Raw genomic sequence first — 20,901 nt, 5'->3', positions numbered from 1 at the left:
GCAAAGAATGAGGGGAAAATGGAGAGCATGGTCTGCGGAAGAAAGTGAGAAAGACACAGAGAGAGAGAGAGAGAGGGAGAGAGAGAGAGAGAGGAGAAAGAGTACCGGCACTGGCAAGAAAAACGGGAGGGGGAAGAGAGGAGAAGGGGGACCAGTAGGGGATAGACTTAGGAAGGAGGGACGGCTGGATAGGAATTGGCAAAATCGCGGGAAAAAGGAGAAAAAACAAAACTCCAGAATGAGAAGAAACAGGACTTCTCACCAAACTCAGACTCGCCGTCTATGGTCGCCTCTCATTTTTATTTTTTGACATGATTTTTCATCACTTCTCCGGTCACCCTCTCACTCATCTGTGAGTATACTGTGTGTACATGTCCTTTTCCTTTCTCATACATGCATCCTCTCTGCCTTTCCTTTTTTCTTTAAAGCCTTCTCCTCTCCCCCGCCTTGCCTTTGCTTCATTTTTCAACTCTCGTCTTTTTTTTTCTTGTTTGAAAAACGTGTTCCCTAGGTTGCTAATCCCCCCATCCTGTTCGTCTATCCCATCTCGCGCTCCACCTCTCTCCCTCTTTCACTGTCTCTCTCTTTCCTCCTTCAGCTCCTCTTTATCATGGGTTATCGCTGTTCTCTTTGCCTCTCCTTGAAGGATTACCTCTGCTCACATTTAGATGAGGGCTTTGGAAAGGGATCACTGAGTGCACACAGTTTTAGGGGGCCCAAGTATGGGAGGGTAGCACATGAAGGAGGCAGGGTGTGTGCATTTGTGTGTGTATCTATCTGTATTAGTCATGTGTATCTGTGTGTCTGTGCATGTGTGTGTTAGTATGTTGGGGTGTGATTTAGAGTTAAAGGAGCCAGCAGCAGCAGACGGTCACTCCTGCTTACGCATGCGTGGATTTGCACAATCACGTTTCATGTTTCATATTCAGGGAATGAGTGTGCGATGGTGTTAGTTATAAAATACACAGAAATTAAAGGTGAAGTGTCAAAATGAGGCGAAATGAAGAGGTGAAAACACTGTAAGTACTGCGGGTTTTCTTCTTCTACTCATTAGATTTTTTACTCCTCCCATGCTTTCCCCCTTTTTCTATCCCATCTTCCATCCATTCATCCGGGTATCCCCAGTTTATGTGTTGGTCCGCCTGTAAAGACAAAACCCGCTGTCCAAGATGTGATTCGGTGTCAACAAAAGATAAGGGTGGATTTATTCGAGAATGTAAGCTAAATAAAAAACTGGAGTCAGTTTCAACAAGTTTTTCATTTTTACAACCTTCGCATTTGGCAGAGATTACTTTTGTCTGATGTGGTGAAGTTAGGTAAAGATGGAGGCTTTGGTGCAAATCCGTGATGTGAAGATGTCGACAGTAAGAGATTACATGAATGCATTATTGTACTCTTAGTACAGTAGACATAACGCTAGGGAGTAGACAGAGGCATGCGATATATAGCGCAAGCCTGCTATCGTCCATTTGCAGTCCATCTGCTGTAACCTCCATCGAGTACCTTTTCTCCCGTGGTATCAGCCTCAGATATCTCTTGGCATCTCTTTCCTTTCCCTTTTTTCCTATCCTTTGTTTTATATCTGCCTTTTCTGTTTTTTATTTATATAGCATCCTGTTATCTCTACCCACATTTTCTCTATCACTTGCCACAGTTGTTATCTATTTCCGAGATTGTTCACTGGTATCGTTCCGAGGGAAGTGCACACATGTGTGTCTTCCTCCGCCGTCAGTGTTCTTTATGGTTGTGAATGTGTAAACGATAAGCTCTGAAACCCCTTTTGATTCTGCTTGTTTTTGGAATTTTTGTCTGGTTTAAAATCTCTTATTATTATCTGTTTGCGAATGAGGTCAGATCACTGAATTTATGCGAGGATGTGGTCTTCTAAAAAGTTTTGATTAAAAACAGTGCAGATTTAAAAAAAAAAAAAAAAAAAAGTTCTGTTGATATAAATAAGACAGAAGCCAATTGTATAGCCGATGCCGTTAGATAACAGTTACTGGCCTACTTCTTCAATAATGTTCAGTGTCTTAAGCGTGTGCTAGATGAGTTCATATGCAATGATTTGATTAATACACAATGATATGACATTTATGGGCAGACAGCATCACTGCATTCTGTGATAAGCCAAGGGGGGAGGATGCTTTTGTTTAGTAGCGTCCCTGGCTTGACCTTTCCGTGACCTCCACTTTAGCTCTCAAGAAAATGAAGAGAAAAGTCGATGATGTCAAATTTTTTCCTGAACCAAACGTCTGCGCTTGACAGCTAAAGACAGAGAAAAGGTTAGGACAGGCAAGTCCCCTTAGTGCCCACAACTTGCTCTTATTTGTTTTCAAATTTGACTTTTACTTTGCCAGACCTGCCTAGCACCTTTGATTTCACTCCTAAGGGGATTTGATGGTAATGCCAGTGTAGTCAGACCCCCAGGTTATGAAATATTACTCAGACAGACCTGGTGTTATGTAATCTTACATAACTGAGGCGGCAGCTCAGCAGGCTCGTGATCAGGGGCTCTGGAGGAGAGGCTATATGGGTCTGCTTATGGTATGAACTCACTGGCAGGGTCAACACACTCCTGAATACCTGGGCCTTAAAGGGGAAGAGGCCCCCACTGCAGTATCCACACATATGGTCTTAAGTGCCTGACACCTAAAGGTTGAGGAAGTAGAATATCCTCACCTATAGCAGATTGCAGGCTTTTTGTCCCTGTCATTGTATGTACCCTTCTGCTTCTGTTTAAGTTGAGCTCTTATGTCCTCAATTATCTTAAAATCATTTGCTTATCCCTGATTGAATTCAGCCTCTAGTGTAATGATTGTTCTGCTTCATCTTCTGCTTCACACTAAACTAGCTTACATCTGACTGCATGGCCCAGTCTTCACACATTATGTTAAAGATATTCAAGCTTCTACAATCCAGTACTGTTCCCATGTTTCTGTACCAGCTCTCTGTGAATCTTGTGTGTTTCTCATTCATAATTGATGACATTCAACCGCAGCATACATTAATGGATCGAACAGACCTCAGGAATTCCCATGCAAGCTGCTATTGTGTATAGCAGGTTTGAATTTGTGCAGCTGAATTTGCTGGAAACCGACAAACTGGCGAGTACAACAGCCTAACAGGCCGGGTGTGAAACACAAATAGTACAAATGCCTGCAAGAGTGTTGTATTCAATGAAGAATCGAAAAGATCTTAAAATAATAGTAGATGTAGAATCAAATAAAACAAATTCAAATGTACATTCTATCTGATACCATTATATGTTTATAATAATTTTTAATTATTCTATTGAATTGATCATATGGTTAAATATGCAGTAAGGGTATGAATTGAAATTAAGAATTGGGTTGGATCCAGGGAGGTTTAACACACGAATAAAAGACACGTAATCCAGAATCAGTTCATAAATAGTATCAAATATCATATTCTAGAGAATACCTACAATTCTCAATGTAATGATAATCCAAATAATGTATGTCTGTTTTTCAGATTGAGCCTCGAAGAGAACCAGAACCTTTTCATCGTAGATGATGGTGATTTTCATCAGGTAAGGAAATATTTTCTGTTCATTTATTTAATTCAAAAAAAGGTCCAGAATAAGCAGCAGTTGCTTTACTTTTTATTTTTTTATTCTATTTCTTCTTAGATAGATTGAGTGTGTATGTATTGAGAGTGTATGTATAAATTTGTGTAAAATCAAGTGCTTTACTGACCAGGTTTTTGCTTAATGGCACTCAGCAGTCAGGAACACTTGGTCAGCCATTTTAGTCTGTGGCCTGATCGAAACGCCAATACACCATCAGAATAATTGAATTACTCTTCCCTGAGTCATTCTGTCGTGATTAACCTCAGAGATATGTGCTAACCGCTGGCCAATGTGAAAGCAGCAAGCAGACAAGCTTTCATTTTGCTAGGACACCTATTTGAGTCAGTTTGGTGTAACACTGTTGGCTGTGACTTATCTTAGTAAGCAACGAGTGAAAGGTCATCTGTTGGTCACATCCCGATTATCAGATGTTGCTGAAAAGTGAGAGAGTGCGGGTATAAAGAGCGGCCTGTGGTCTAGCCTTGAAGCTAGCTTTGGAGATGCCTCACATTACATTTTTGTCTTTGTGCTGATGTCACCCCCATGCCCCCGGTCCAGCAGCAGGAGAATAAGAGCTACATTCTGCCTCCACGACACAATAGAGCCCTTCTTGCCCTGATATTTTCACAATGTGTTTTTGCAGGGCCCTGTGCATACACACATTCTCTGCAGGCGGCACAGAACGTTGATTCAGAGCTGGTTGAGCTGTGCACTCTACCCGATATTTTAATTCTTGTCGAAGGTGTTTGCTCAGTTTTAATTTGAAGTTAACTCTGCTTTAAAAACTGCGTAATGTCGACAGCATGTGTCTGTCCGAGATAGATATATCTCTTGGGTCAGTGACAGAGAAGCCATGTAAGCTACTGCAGTACAGTATGGTGGTGTGGCATGGGTTAACGTCTGAGGACCGGAGGAATGTGTCCGGGTCGACAGGGAGAATTCCTCAGTCCTGCGCGACTAGGTCACTGCACTGACAAGAGTCTGCCACCTATTTCCGCATGCGCACTGCCGCCCTGCGCCTCTGTCTCATTGCCCTCCTCTGTCTTTTTCTAATTCTGCCTGCCTATCTGTCTCTCGCTCCCCTCTTTCTCTCTCTGTCTGGCTCCAAGTCTGTCCTTCTCTCTCCCCTTCCTTTCTTTTGCGTTTCATCATTTCATCTTTTGTTCTTCCTGCTCGCTCTTTGTCTGTCTCTGTCTGTCTCATGTGTGTCTCTTTTAGTTAATCTGTCTGTCTGTCTTTCAGTCACGCCATCTATTTTGCTGTTCTATTTTGCCTCATATTTTTTCTCACTCTTCCTTCTGTCTTTTATTTGTCCCCATGCACTTTTTGCTGGTGTTTTTCATCTTCAAATATTCATGCCTTTAGGTATTTATACTCCAAACGTCATTATCCTGTCATTGCTGTCTGGTTTATCCATTCGCCAACCCTTCACCCTCCAATCTTTTTTTGTATTAAGTCTGTCTCTCCCTTTCTGTCTCACTCTTTTTCTGTGGCACATTGAGTTCAGTGCTGCAGGTGCTTTCAAGAGGACATGTCGGGAGTGCAGGGGAGTGAGACAAAAGAAGACGCAGAGATTTACATTCTCTGTATGCTCGTAAATATGATACTGGCATGCTTGTTATTAATGCAGTGCTGTTAGCATGCATATGGTGCCTGGTGGTGCTGGTCATGTATGATTTATATGGTGTGTTCCCACACACAGGCCGAGGGCTTTCATGCCAGCTATCAGTATTCCTGAGTGAAGGAGTTTGCAGAGTCTCACCTCTTCATTGGCTGACAGCGGGGGTGACAGACAGACCCCCAGGTACAGGAGTGTTTCCGCTGATGGCAGACGTGGTGATTTGACACGGTCTGAACCTTGCACACATGCTCACTGAATGGAAGCACATTTCTTTTTTTTACACAGATATAGAGTATGCACAGCTTTATAGCTCATGCAGAGGCTCATCTGGACATTCTCATGTTCTTTTTACACTACATCCACACGTGTGAATTACTTGTGTTGTCACTTTAGTTCAGTGACAGATGTTCATGGTTTTCCATAATAGGACTGTGAGAAATTTAAAAAACAGAATTAAGTCATTTTAGCACATTTTTGCACGTTATTGACAAAAGACTACACCATCTGCATTACTCTCTTTTCCTTTCTGAATTATAGCCTATATAACATGTTAAATTATTGATTGTTCCATCATGCCCATCTTGTAGCCCATTTAGGTCAAAACCATCTGAATTCCATAAAAGGTATTCACCATTTCAGAAATTGACATCCACTATAACAAAGTCATTGCTTGTATCAAAGCATGGGATGTAACAATTTGTCAACTGTTTGAGTCATCAGTCAAAACAAAATTATCGCCAACTTTGGTTTGGTTAATTGATTAATTGATTGAATTAATTATCAAGCAAATGTGCTAAACATTGTCTGGTTTTAGTTTCTCAGGTGTTGAGGATTTGTTGCTATTCCTTTGTTCTAAATGACTGTAAATTGAATGAGTCAATTTGTACTGTTTGTTGAACAAAACAAGACATTTGAAGATGTCAACCTGTCCTCTGGGAAAGAAGACATTTTGTACATGTACAACTCATATTTTACTGTTTGACCATACCATTATGTCATGTTGAATTATTGACTGTGCTGTCATGCCCATCTTGCAGTCATTTTAGGTTAAAACTAACCAACTGAATTATTAAGTGAAGAGTTTAATTCCATTGAAAATATATTCAACATTTCAGAAACTGTCCCCTACTGCAACCAAGTGATAGCTTGTATAGAACCACATTACATTTAGAGCTGAAACGATTAGTTGATTGAATACTAGATCAACAGAAGATCAAACCACAACTGTTTTGATGATTTATGAATCATTTTATTTTTAAGCAATACTGAAAAATTTCACTGGCTTCAGCTTTTTAAATGTTAATATTTCTTTGTCTTTTATAATAATAAAAAAAATATCTTCGGGTGTTAGACTGTTAGTTGGACAAAACAAAACGTGAAGACAGCAACTTGGGCTTAGGGAACATGCAATGGGCATTTTCGCAGTTTTCCAATATTTAATTGGCTAATCAGTTAATGGATACTTGAAAATAAAATGGACAGATTAATCAGTAATTGAAATAATGGTTAGTTGCAGCCCAAATATTTATGCGTATGTATATAAAAATCATTTTACATACAGTACTGTGATGTGACTATAGTGTGTAGTTACTGTTCTGTGATGTCAAATTATTTATTGTACTGTCTAACTAGTCATCAGAATTATTATATGTAGAGATTAATGCCTTGAAAAAGATACTCAACATTTTGGAAACCAGACTAAAATGATTTCATAACTGTGTGAGACTGAACTATTTTAGGTAACAAAATCTCCAAATGGGATTCAGAATTATAGCTCTTCAAATAATATTTCATTTAGCTCTGACAACATGGGTGTCAATCTGTGTTTGTTTGTTTGTTTGCGTTTGTGTGTTCGTCGGCCTGCCACCAAGCACCTAAAGCCCTGACAGTTTCAGACAGTGAAGGGAGGTGAGACGTGAGTAATAACAGTGACTGATGATGTCACAGACAGCATCGCGCCGCTTCAGCTGCCCCCCTGACCCGGCTTTAGGATGGCGGCAGCAGCGCGCAAGCACCCGTGGGTAACACACGCCAAAGCACATTAGAGGCAGGGAGATGGAGAGAGGCGGGGATGGAACACACAGAACACAGCTCAGGGGGACAGAGAGAGAGAGAGAGAGACGGAGAGACAGATAGAGAGGGGGGAGGCTGTCAGATTAAAGAGGAGAGAGAAGAGGAAAAGCTGAGAGACATGCCGATGTTTGCCTCTCCATGCTTTTTTTTTTTTTTTTTTAGCAGACTGTCTGGTTGGAGTTGATGTTCTACATCACTGCCTCAAGTATCTCTCACTGTCTCGCTCTCTGTCCGTCTGCAGCTCTCTCTGTAGGTTTTGCTTCCTCTATCACTTAAGAAAAAGATAAGGGAAACATTGATATGTGGTTTGTAAGAAAATTAAACAACATCAACTTTGATAGTCAGTTAATTGTTAAAGTCATCTAATGATGTTTTGCTGTTTCTCACATTTTGATGTTATTGTAATTGGACTGATTAATAGAAATCTAGATAATAGGATGTGTCTTACTCACTTTATTGGCCCTTTTTGTACGCAGAACACACTTTTATCTGCAGCATCTGTGTCTTTCTCTGCCTCTCTCTTTATCTCGTTTGTATCCATGGTCACTGTCTCTCAACTTCACTCACTGTTCAAACTTTCCAAAGGTGAAAATGATAAAAAATGATAGTGTGAGTTCAACAAGGGTGAGCAACAGTGATGTAGTTAAAGGACTGCTGATGTCACTGTTTCAGACATTATTCTCTGCACAAGTCTGATAGAATGACTCAGAGGGCAGCTGTCACTGGCTGCAAGTCCTCTTAACCAGCCCCTCCTTTGCTCCACTGGGACCATTCTGTGCTACTAAATATGAAACTTATGACGATTCATATGAAGAAGTAGTAGCATCTATGTATCGCTGAGACTCACTGAGGGATAATAGAATGTATAATCTAAAACAATATGATACAAGAGCCAATACTTTGCATATAAAGTGAGAGAAATTTTTACACTTTCATGGTTGAACTCAAAATCCACATTATATGGCTATAGAAGGTTAGTAGTGCTAGTATTCAGGTTAATGTAGGTATCCTCTTGAATTAAACAATATCACTTACACCATACAGAATATTTTCTAAGGCATCAGATGCCGCATTCAAAGCTAACTGAGACATTAATCATTGAAATCCATCTCAAGAGCCGAGGAACCTTGAGCTGGAAATGAAGAGTGCCCGTTCGCAAGCACTCAGCAGCCATGTGTTTGTTTTTGCCACAATCACTTCAAAGTCTCATTCAGTTCTGACTCCCAAATGGCTCTTGATGCTTTGATCTCACAGCCGAGAGATGAGCAGATACACAAAGCCAAGCAATCCTGTTTGCAATTTCATGGCGATACTACGAAGCAAAAGAATCAAATATTTTACAAGATAGGTGGAAATCTCTGCTCTGGTATGCCATACTGTCTCACCAAAAAGAAAAATGTAACTGAGATAATGAACAATAGAATATACAGTAAATGTACTGAACAATTTATACGTTAATCTACAAACAACAACACAAATACTTGATGATACTCATAATAGACCGGGAAGATGTTATCAATACTGCTGCAATTCAAAAATAGATGGATAAATAAAAAATGAAGACGTCATCTTAGACAGACAAAAATTTTAATCGACATTAAAAAAAAAACTGTATATTGTCACCCTATTAACATTGATAAAGAACATTTGTTAATAGTGTAAATTGTGTTTCAAGCCAAGTGTTAAATCATAGTACTCTCCAAACCTTCCAGTAAGACAATGAAGAATTGGATGGGAGAAGTCTAGACTTCTTTCCAATCTGAATGCATTAGGTCCTTATAGGTTTGGCTTCAAATGTCAAGCTCCAACTGGGAGTTTAAGTTGAAAGGTCACAATTAAATCCTCTCTAGCCTGAGATTTCTAATCTTACCATGCTAGGCAAGAAGGGAATGTGTTATTTAGGTGCAGAATAGAAGTAAAGGGGTCAAAGTTCACTTTGACTACAGCTGCTGTGTGCAGACAGTGGCAGATGATGTTGCTCTGAGATCTGAGATCAAGATTTGTTTATTTACAGCCATGACCCTCTCACCTCAGTCATCACCAGATTGGTCTTTGACAAAAAAATATGCAGTTTCAAAAAGGGAATACCAAATTACTCTAATATTGGAAAAACACTGGTGATTGATTACTATTCACTACTCCGTAAAGCATCAGAAGTACGATGCTTTATTGAAACAGTGGATTGAAAAAAAGGAAATTCTAGTTAAAATGTTAATACACAGCGGTTAATTATTTTATTTACACATCATTTTTACTTTTTAGAGCATCTTTCTGTGAAAAATAAAATACAACAAAGAGAGGGCAAATGTGTGACTTAGTTTTCTTAATGGAGAAATAGAAGCACTATGCAGCTTCATTTCACTGATACATTCCATTAAAACCGATCACCACCAGCGATGCAGGAATGCTGGGTTTTTCTCCAGTGCACTGCTGCTCTCATGTCTCTTTCTGTTTTCTCTCTAACTCGCTTAACCATCCATTTTAACCGTCAGTGACCTCAAAGCACCGAGGTTTTGGCTGTAGAAATGAGTGGTCTCTCCCAAGTGTGCAGTTAGTCGCTGAGCTGCTGGTAACACATCACCCCTCCAACCCACCAACACCACCCCACCCCCTCCTCCTCCTCCTCTCTGGCGCATCACCCCACTCACTCGCTTTCAATCTCTCCTTCTCTCTCCTTCACTCCCTGGCTTCATATTGATCTGAATTCATTTGTTTCTTATTGATCTGCCACTCCACCCTCTGCCGCATTGAACAAACACAAGGACACACACCATGTGCACACAAGCCTCATGCACGCACTTGTAGAGAGAGAAAACACCCATTTACAAGACTGTTGTACGTAAGCTGCTTTGAAGGTCAGTATGCACACCCATACATTGCCGACAGACACACCTGCAATCACACATTCTTCATGTGAGAGTTTTCAGCGGCTGAGAACACAAAGGTTTGGAGGGGTCTCAGCTCAAGCATCAAACAAGCTAATGACATACAAAGGAACCTGGATTTCGTATTGATCCAACACCTCAGGAGAGAGATGAAAACACAGGCAGTCCAGGACTGGCACCGATAGGCAACACAATTACAGCTGCAGTTCATTTCTCAGGTTTGCTGAATTGTACTCAGAATAATTAGTGCAACAAATTAGAGGAATTCAGTTTGGTGCCGAATATTCACAGGTATGTGAGCCAAGGTGTAATTTGTGGTAGTAATTTTGTATTTAGTCTTCTGATTACCAAAAATAAGTCAGTCAAGTTTAAGGCTACGCAATGTTGCATTGGCTGTATTGTTAGCAATACAGAGGAATTTAAGAATAGGATATGTTTTATTGAAGGTTCAGAGCAAAAACCTAAAAAAAAAAATCAAAATTACACAGAAATAAAACATATAAACATGTTTGTTTGCCCATATAATTATATATATATATTTTATTGTCGACAAATCCCATATAAAAGCAAAAATCAGCAGCGTGTTAGTGGGTGTTGAGACTGAAAGTAGCCCTGCCTTGTATGTTGCTTCAGGTACTGAAGTCCAGTCTATGAATTTGAAGGTTTGTCAAATTCCAAAATGCTGGTTTTTAATACTCATGACACACACAATGGCAGTATGTCATGGCAGCAATTATTATATCTCTTGTTGTGACTTGTGACTTCATTCACATTACAAAATACTCTACCAAGAAATTGCACCTGCATTTATGTGATTTGTGTTTTGCAGGATGATGTTGTGCTGTGGTCTGTGAAAAGCTGAGCCAGGTTCAACTTTTTTGTTGGATGAGTAGTACAATTAGTGAATTAAGTGATAAGTTGATTGAGAGGAAATTAATTGCTGTCTGTTTTGATAATCAATTGGTCGTTTCTAGTAAATTGAAGAATTTGGGTTGGACGGTCATCTTTAGGAAACTAGATTGGACTTTTTTAACTTTTTTGAATGTTTCATAGAGCAAATGATCCATTAATAAAGCCAAAACCACGAGCACCCTGTGTTACCACCTCTGGTGCATTGCCAGATTGGTTGAATTCAAAAAGAGGCTATATTTGAATTAGTCTCTCTCTCAATACTTTTCTGCTTCCTTACCCTTTCCTGTCTCTGGCTAGAGGCCCGAAGTGTGTTGGTTCCTTCTAAAGTCATAAATCTATAACAATGGGTCACAAATGTATACTTCGATTTAAAAAACAAAACAAAAAAACAGTTGGACAATGTAGAGTTTAGCTAATGTTACTCACGGACGAGTAAATAGTGCATTTACTATATTCAGCTGCAGATTAATATGTGCTAGTGAGTATTTATGTCACCATGACGTTGTATGTGGGGTCGACTCAAATTTAGCTACAGAGGTCATGTTCATGGTAATGAAGGAACATGTCATCCAGTTCAATGGTGGGGCCCATTGATGTGTTTTGAATAGTTTTTGGACAACAATGGAGCTCTACACAGGAAGAAAATCATTAGTCATTAGTTGGTTGTGGTCTTTCCATAGGAGCTTTTGATACAAAAATATATGTTTATCCTTAAAGACTCAGTGTTAAATTGAGCATTTTGAGTGGCACCTCTCTGTCTTTAATAAGCTGTGACAGGTTGACCAACCTTTCCTGCGGCCCCACCAGCCACTCTAAACTTTTGGTTGGTGGCATCAAGTTGCCATGACACCAGACTGTTTGTCCTGCCCTCTGACCTCCTTTCAGGACATGCTGTGCTCAGTCAGAATGCATCTCCAGCAGCGGCTTGAGTTCAAAGGGCCGGGTGGGGGGAGACAAGGGGGAGAGGCTGTGCTTCCTCTCGGTAATATTAGATAAGATACACCGCAGGCAATATTCGCCCTCCCTAAGTGCATGCAGACAGGAACACACAGACCCATATATACGTACACATGTGGGAATTAATGAGCGCACACTAACACAAAAGCAGAACATTGCCATCTTTGTTGTCTTTCATTGTGTTGCAGTGTCATGATTATTGCATTTGTTTGCCTCACTGCTGTTTAATTTATAATGTCTGATTGTATTTTCCAACATTATTAATGTATTATTCATCACCATTGTCTTTAACTGTCTCTGCTGTACATGTATTTTTGTACCACTCTCCCATTCATGCTTTGTTGATGGCACAGTATTCATTCTCACCATTATGTCCCACTTTGTTAATCCATTTCATACTCTGCACACTATGTTTGATACATCCTCTGTCATAAATGCATGTGCTTCCATTCATTTCTTTGTGCTGCAAAGTGCTTCATCTCTAATCAGGGATTGGTTTATTATGATTTAATTGTCTTGTAGTATTCTTTCATGATCGAGTCTGGGATGATTTTTGCTGCAAACAGCATTACAAGGCTATGTGGCCTGGATAAAAGCCCAGATAGGGTCTTGTCTGGGTGGCTGACATTATTTATTTACTTATCCCAACTTCATGGCTCAATGTGTTTATTGATGTTCCCCTTCCTATCCTGTGGTATGCTGATAATCTGCATGATGCTCTGCTGATTTCAGGAATGCCGTGGTCAACCACAGAAGCTCCCCAGTGTGAAGAGAGCCATGGGAAAAACCTCAAACTAGATCCTGGTTGTGAGGTAAATGCTTTGGCAACATCTGTTTCTTCCCGTTTATACCAACAAAGACTCTTTGAATCTTACTGAAATGAAAGAGAGAGCAAACAGCTTGAGAGATCAGAGCTAGTGATGGAGAACGTCAGCTCCAAGTATACAGAGAGTCACTAGCATTTTTATGTCTCTCGGGTTCTTTTTTCTTCTCTGGCTGCCTCTTTCTGTCTCCTCTTGTCTCTTTTATTCTTATTCTCATCATAAAAAACAAGTTTGTTCTTACTGACGGTGTGTAATGAAGCAAAATTGTTATATTGCCGCCACTATAACCAGACTACTTCTCAACTATTAGCTATCACACAATAAGACCTTTTGAAAAAAGACTAAAGCTCAGAGCCATCATGCATGTTATTCAAAATAATTGCATATGGGACCTAACATAACTGCTTGCTAGATTATTCTCTGTCCCTTCTTTCTCTTAGACAAACACACACACTTTACCAAGAAAAAAAGGTTAGAGTATATTAGCCAACAAAAGCTGCCTCCCACCATTTGTCACCCACAGAGTCAAACAAGCAATAAGTAAACCAATTCAAAAAGGTACATATTATTTAAAATAATGACATATTGGATGCATATAAAGCCCTCATTATGAAACAAGAACATTAAATTGTTCATTTACATTTTTTTCAAGCTGTGAAGTGGTGTGTGCATTGTACACATTTGTGAACACACATACACCAACATGGACACAGTGCCTCTCCTACTCACACACAACACCACACACATATATGCAGGACATGCACACACACACACATACTGGCCCACACAACCCAATAGCCATTGACAACAGTGCCCTAGCAACCATTGGGCATCATGCCAAGCCACTGAGGTTGCCTAGTAGTGTGTTCCCATGGTAACATTTTCTGCCTTTGTAAATAAGGTACAAGGAGGGTGGGGGGTGGGGGGGTTGGGAGAAATTGCACTACAGAGTCTCATTCTATCCTGAGAGAGCTAATAATTTATGGTTTGTGAGTAGCAGATACTTATCCTGTCCCTGCACCAAGCTGTCATCTGACTGAAGAGGTGCATTAGCATCAGTGGGGATCTCAGGTCCGAGTCCTCGCGACACAGGGTCAGATCCAGTTTTGGAGGGGACAGAGGAGAAGTGTAATCTTCTTTCTCAGTCTCTAAATGACTTCTTTTTTAAACGATATTACTGTGAAAGTACTGATCCATTCTGTTGTAGGCATTAGTAAAGTTAAATGTAAATTTTTTACACGTTTTCTGAGAATATTTCATTTAGGAAATTATCTGTGTATGTGTCTGTTTGTTTGCCTATCCACATACTCATTTTTTCTTGTCACATAGTCACTCATCCTAGTTTTATTCTGTTTTACTGCAATTTTCATTCAATTTTTTGTAATTATCTTATCCTATCCTATCTAAAACAGTTATGTTCACCTAAACAGGTTGTGCCCCTCTATAAAATCAACTGGACCATCAGCGGTCCTTGGCCCTGAGTTTGAGAACCACTGTCTGAGGCCTGCATTCCTGTTGAGGTGGCACTTGCCAGACGATTCATAGCTGTGGTTAACAGTTTATTTGCTGTCACTGGGCAGATTTCGCTCCTCTGTGCCCCTACATTTTTTGGGTGGTACTCTTTGTGCGTCACTTCTCAAAGACGATGAGTGGTTGAAAGCCACCTGAAATCTTTGTTCTATCTTTGACAGCAGAGCCTAACTGTTCTAGGTATTTTTTTAATAATGTTTTTTTTTTTATGAGTGGTTGAAAGCCACCTGAAATCTTTGTTCTATCTTTGACAGCAGAGCCTAACTGTTCTAGGTATTTTTTTAATAATGTTTTTTTTTTTTAATTGACAGAAATGGCAGCTCTGTGCTTGCTTTAAGTAATTTTCTCTGATTAAATATTTCTCCTGTTAGTCAATCACTCAATTTTGTTTTTTCTTTTTTGTCGTGTTTTTCATGTAAAACACCACAAGGTCTTCTTTTCCTTCCTTTCCTCTCTGACCCTTCACTGTTGTTGACAAATTTCATGTATTTTATACATATTTTTGAAGATTTCAGAACAGAATATTTCCTGTTGTCACGTCACCAGTTCTCAAAATTTCGTAATTGATTGCATCTTAGAAGTCATGGCCATAAATTTTACGTCTAGTTTAGGTGAAATGAGGAAACAAAATTTCTGATTTTAAGTGTTCACTTCTTTCTTGAATATGCTTATTATAAATTGCGTGCCTTTCCTTAACCAAAATCCTTCTTATCAAAGGAGCAGAGATTTTGTTGTTCATAATGGATAAGTACCTGCTGACAGTTTTCAAACAAAATCTGAAACGTATGCAGTGGATAATTCCTCAAAATACAACTAATTATTTTAGCAATGATGACTGAGAAAGAATATGTTGTCACTCAGTATTGTTTCAGCTGTTGTTAGGCAACAGTACGTGATGATCATGTACATGATTATCCATATCCCCAGAGTCATTATTGGATGTGATAACAATTTAAATTAAATTAACAAACTTTCTGATAAATTTCTGATAAATTAAATTTGAGAGTTGTTATGTTGCTCATGGGCCAAATTGTTTATCGTCAAATAGTTTGGACACTAATCGAATGTTGTTATAAATTATGAGAAAGTACAATTGCTAATACTGATTTAACTACTTACTAACTTACTAACTAATGTTTGACTTAAGCCTCACGTTTTCATGAGGTCATGGTAGTAGTAGTCATGACATGACTATACATGTATATATAAATTTATATCTTTGGGATTCTGATGCGCTGGTAGCACAACCAGTTTTCTACAAATTTCAAGTTCATTAACATTTTGGTGATTTTGGTACCTAGATATATACTTTGCTTTGCTCTCTCAAGAGGGTGAACTGTAATCCTCACAAAGCTTCACCTGAACCGACACCAGCCGGGGTTCGGGCTTATCTGCCACCTCGGCCTCCAGTGCAGGGACTTCCCACCAGACTCGCATTGGCAAACAAACACACCCAGGCAGATTGGCAAAGAGCTGGCATTGGCACAACCATGCCGCATTCATGCGTGATTCGACTGCGAATGAGACGGTGAGAGAGGTTTAAAAAGGGGAGGAGAGGAATCAAGGGGATGAAGGGGGGGAGACTTAGTTGGTATGAACAGAGAGATTGTCTGAGAAAAAAAAAGTTGTAAAAGATTTTGAGGCCTGAAATGTTCGGTGATGAAGGACAAATAAGAGGCACTTAGAGAGGCAGGAGGACGGCCAAAGAAAGAAAATGAAGGGTAGGCGGAGGGTGGGCTTTTAGCATGGCAGAGGGCAGTGGAGAGAGACGAGGTGAATGGGTTTGCATTTGGAAGCTGGCCAATAAAAAAAACAATCTATGTCTCTATTAAGCACATGGTGCTGCCATACATTTTGAAGTTAACACTTAGTTGGTTCATTTTTCATTTAATAATAGTAAAATGGTAAATCTTTAGTACAGTCAACAAGTTGAGACTGGTTACAAATGGTTTTATCCACGTAACGTAATTGAACAAGACCCAACACAGCCATTCATCATCTCTCATTTACCTGTTCTTTACCATACATATTAGTATGCAGTTCTGGTCCCGGCAGACAGTAGAGTGAGTAACCGTTTTGAGGAATCAGTGATACACCTCTAATGTGTTTGAATCCAGCTTCATCAGTGAGGTCCCAGTCATCTAAGACTTAAAGGTTGTATTTTTGGTGCAATGACCAGGCTAAATGGGAGGCCTAGCAACTCTGCTGTGCAGCAGCTATCAAGTAATCAATGAGTCCTTGAGGCACACAGGAGTGTCAAAATACAGCCATTGACTGCTAACAACAGCCAATTTGCTGCTTTTGCAGGAGATCACCTTAGCTTGATGTCGAATGTGTGGGTGCACCCCATTATTTATGGAGCATAATGAGGGAGATTGACTGGATAGTGCTGTTACTCCAAATTGCCATCCAATTACTCACCCATTAGATCCTATTTGTTACATCAAAAAGTGCTCTACAATGCACCAGTTTCTGCCTTAGCCTTAAAGTGCCGTATTAAATATTGCAAATCAAATTGCCCTGTTTAAATGTGTTGAGATTCCTGACACCATTCCCGAGATTCTGATGAAGAAAAAGTAAATAAACAAACTGACACACATTAACTGAACTCAATCAAGATAAAATGCTGCTTTTGTATTTGTATTTTCAAGTTCATTCCACTCATTCATGCACTCACTCATATGTCCCACCCACCCACCCATATATCTATGGCTGGTAAGAAGCATTGCCATTTCTACAGGTGACACCATGTGCCACCATCATTTACTGGCTTCTTTGTAGGGTGCTTCACATCTGTGACATTGTTTGGCCTTGTTAATACAAAGACCCTCACTTCAGCTATTCTGTTTGGTAACATTTGATAATAATCCACCGCCACAAGGTCAGTTGGCCTTTTTAGGAACACAAAGCTTTTTGAAAAATATTTTTTACCTTGATGTGGTTGCTAGGTGGAGAGAGACAGAATTGGAGAGAACATACAAAAATGATCTGAGAATGCTTCAAAAGAACCAGGGGCCTTTTTCATAAAAGTGACCTGCAAGCTTACAAATTGCAAACTATTGCAACCTCATAAACTTCATAAATAATTGCTTGTAATTCTGAGATAGATTTGCAAGTCCCACCGGTCTCTCACATGCTCATGTGTGGGTCACGTGTCAAGTGTGATGTTTGTCTTGATTAGTAAAAGGTGCAAAATTAGTAAAAAGAAAAAAAAATGTTGCAAATCACAGATCGAAAGTTGTAAATTTGGTGAAACGTGTCCTAAGTTACACGACAGGCAAAAGTGAAATAGGACAAAACCTGACGGTGGGGCAAAAAAGCAAAAAATACAACTCACACTTAATTTGAAGCCTGGGCAATGGAAGGTGAGGTTATTTTTATAGCACCTTTCAACAATGCAATCAAAAGGACTTTACATACAACAGAAAAGGCATTAAGACAAGATATAAGTAGACAGGCATATAAATAGAATAGAATACATAGAAGATAAAAATAAGCTAAAATTGAATAAAACACTAGATTGGAATAGTTAAAATTACAGTGCAGTCATAATGAAATGGGAGGTATAACTGAACAACCTTGTCTCATAGAAAGTACATTTATATACAACTAAGCAACAGTAAATACTTTTTGAAGGAAACATCTTTGCGACCAGATTACATTTTCTATTAATGTAATTGAAATCTTAATCTTAATTGTACATATTTTGCAGATTGCAAATATGTTTATACTGAAGGTATCAGTAAAATGTTTGCAGACGATGTATTTGTTTTCTGCTAAAATAGACAATCTTGCAGTACACTCACAGCACTTGGTAAAAGTTAAGGAAGAGTTGTAGTCTGGTTTGATACAGAAAAAGCACACATTGATTTAAGACACGATGTGTTTATTAACATTTAACCAAAACCACAATATTTCCCTAGCCTTCACCAAAGGGCTTTTGTTACCTAAAACCACAAACTCTGTGGAATGTGGAAGCAAAATCCAGTCTGACAGTTGTGCACTTTATACGCCTGCAATCCTCCCTGACCACATCCTGGTGACTCTGTTGCATCAATAATAATAATAATACAATAACAATATATAATATATATAATATTGATAATGAGAAAGAAATGTTAGTTGCAGCTTCAATATATAATTAAATCTTAATATTTGTTGTTTAATATGTTGAGGTAAAATACTACCATAGACAGTTAAGAATTCACACAACAGGGAGAACTGTTGTTCCTTCGACCAGCTGAGGCTGTGATAGCTAACCTACCTAACAGACCAGGAGTATTCGACTTTAACCTCAGAATGACAATGAAGTACTGCTCAGTAGTGCTGAATGGAGTCTTTGAGGATGTGGAAGATTCCACCAGCTCCACTTGCAGAAGTAGGTCAGGCAGACGCCTACAGTAAGCAACTGCAGGTTAAGTGCTTGTCTTTGTATTCAGAGACAGCCTTGGCCTCTAGTGGGAGGGGGGGTGGTCTATGTTCTGTGTCTACCCACAAGAGGGAGACAAGTCCACAAAAATGCATGGAGTGCAGTAAGTGGAGTGACTCTCCAATATTATCAGTTTAAATTCCAACAATATCACAGAATTATACTTGAATCTTGTAGCCACAGACTAAGCTTTAAAAAAAAAAATCCAACATATTACTTTATTAGCTTTTGGTTGAAACTAGAGATATGCCACAGTCTAATTCTTGTGATGAAATAATATTTTCACATTTCTTGGAAAATATACTCAAGTATATAGTGATTGTGTTAATCTGAAACGTAGCTTTGTGATGAATGTACACGATTATGAATGAAATGGAAGATAAGGGTAGGACATACGACAGGTAGAGACAGACAAAGACAGACAGACAAAAGTTATAGGAGGACCCTGCGAGGAAGAGGAAGAGACTCCAGTGCTGACCCTGCTCCGGTGCTCTGCAGCGTGAGGTAGTTGGTTGTATGGTTTCGCATAATAAACAGCCTGGAGATAACTGTACAACCTTCTAGCTTTCCCTGCGGTGTCACCCAGACTTCATATGAATGCCGTCAACCTTCATGCTTCTTCAAGTGGTGAGTATGAAGACTTACATGGACAAAAAGGACAAAAAGTTCTAAAAATGACGACTTTTTATAGGAGGATAGGAATAAATAAGGATGGGAATAAAGGTCAATGCAGAGGGCTGTAAACTACATTAAACAAGAATAATATTCTGAGGTTGATCCACTTTGTAAGGTGTAACACAGTATATTCTCTTTTTGTCTGTACAGTTGAAAAAATTTTTTTTCATGGTCTGCTTTACTAAGTGTCTGGTGGATGTCTTTTACAGTGATGGACAAAAGAGATGCACTGATAGTCCTCGCCATTAAATCCATTAAAATAATTGTACAGCAAATTCAATTCCAAGCTCATAATAATAATGACACAAAAACAAGGTTCAAAACTGTTTCTGCACCAACTTTAAATCTAAAACATCTGAAATACTAATCAGGTTTTGCTGTCGAGGTCCAGCTAATCCAGACATCAATATACGCACCTTGCTCTGCAGTGCTGTTTGATTTGTTATTTGGTGCAGTCCAATGGGGTGTAGAGCCAACTATCGATAGCTGTTTGTTTCTTAGCATGCCGTGCACAAAAACACAGAGCGTCTCTTTAGACAACATTAAGCTGGAATGCTGAAACCAGTAAAACAGGAGAGTCCCCTCTTTAGAGAACTCATATTTTAAATAATTTCATTGTGTGTCAGCAGTCTGTAAAATAAGAAGTGTCAGTTTAATCTGTACATCGGGTTCGGATCCATCAAGCTTGATTTAAATGAATTTAAACTGCATTATGATACGGCCTTGGATTTTTAACATTTTTTATTGTATTAGATACTGCACAAATGAAGAATTTTACGGCAAGACATATGTAGTTTTTGTTTGATTTTGCAAGTCGTTTTCAGTGCATCTTTATTCAGTTGACAAAACAATCTCCAGAGTTAACTATCTATGCTGCTGTCTGTATTCATGGCAGATAATGACAGTGTGCCCAGACATTAGTATCAGTGTGTCTTGAAACTCGGGGCTGTATGTGAACTTGCTTACCGCCTCCGCCTCCTTCCCCTCTCCTTCCCCTCTCCTTCCTGCCGCCCCCCCCCCCCCCCCCCCCCCCCCCCCCCCCCCCCCCCCCCTGTCCGCCAGTGGGTCTGCTAGTGGCTCAGACACTCAGTATCCGCATTGCGTTGCAGTGCTCCAGCGAGGAAGGGAAAAAAGAGCATATATCAGCAATCTCTGCCGAGCACTGCTCTTTTCTGTACGCACACAAAGAAACGACTCCCTGGCATGTTCCAATTCAAGAGGAAATACAGTCACAATAGAGACGCCTGCCACTCGCTATTTTATAAACGTTGGCCGATTCCTGCGTTTGTTTTTACATTTAATGCTGACATTTGATACTTAATGCCGACCGATATTTTGTTGCATATTTTGTCCTGTTAGCATCTGTAATTTCTTATTAATTGCTGTTAAGTTTATTGTATTATATT

General features: G+C 39.5%; 1 long non-coding RNA gene across 1 annotated transcript; it reads left to right on the top strand.

Moving 5' to 3' along the window:
* The first annotated feature begins 285 nt into the window (after nucleotides 1-285).
* Nucleotides 286-12,813, top strand: LOC111223498. Its single transcript, XR_002665174.1, has 3 exons — nucleotides 286-352; nucleotides 3,493-3,550; nucleotides 12,770-12,813. It is a non-coding gene; the product is annotated as an uncharacterized LOC111223498 (long non-coding RNA).
* Nucleotides 12,814-20,901: the final 8,088 nt, after the last annotated feature.

Source organism: Seriola dumerili, unplaced genomic scaffold (genome assembly GCF_002260705.1).
Source record: "Seriola dumerili isolate Sdu_G_001 unplaced genomic scaffold, Sdu_1.0 BDQW01000110.1, whole genome shotgun sequence".
Taxonomy (NCBI): Eukaryota; Metazoa; Chordata; class Actinopteri; order Carangiformes; family Carangidae; genus Seriola; species Seriola dumerili.
Note: the sequence above shows the minus strand (reverse complement) of the source record. Positions and strands in the feature narration are given on the sequence as shown.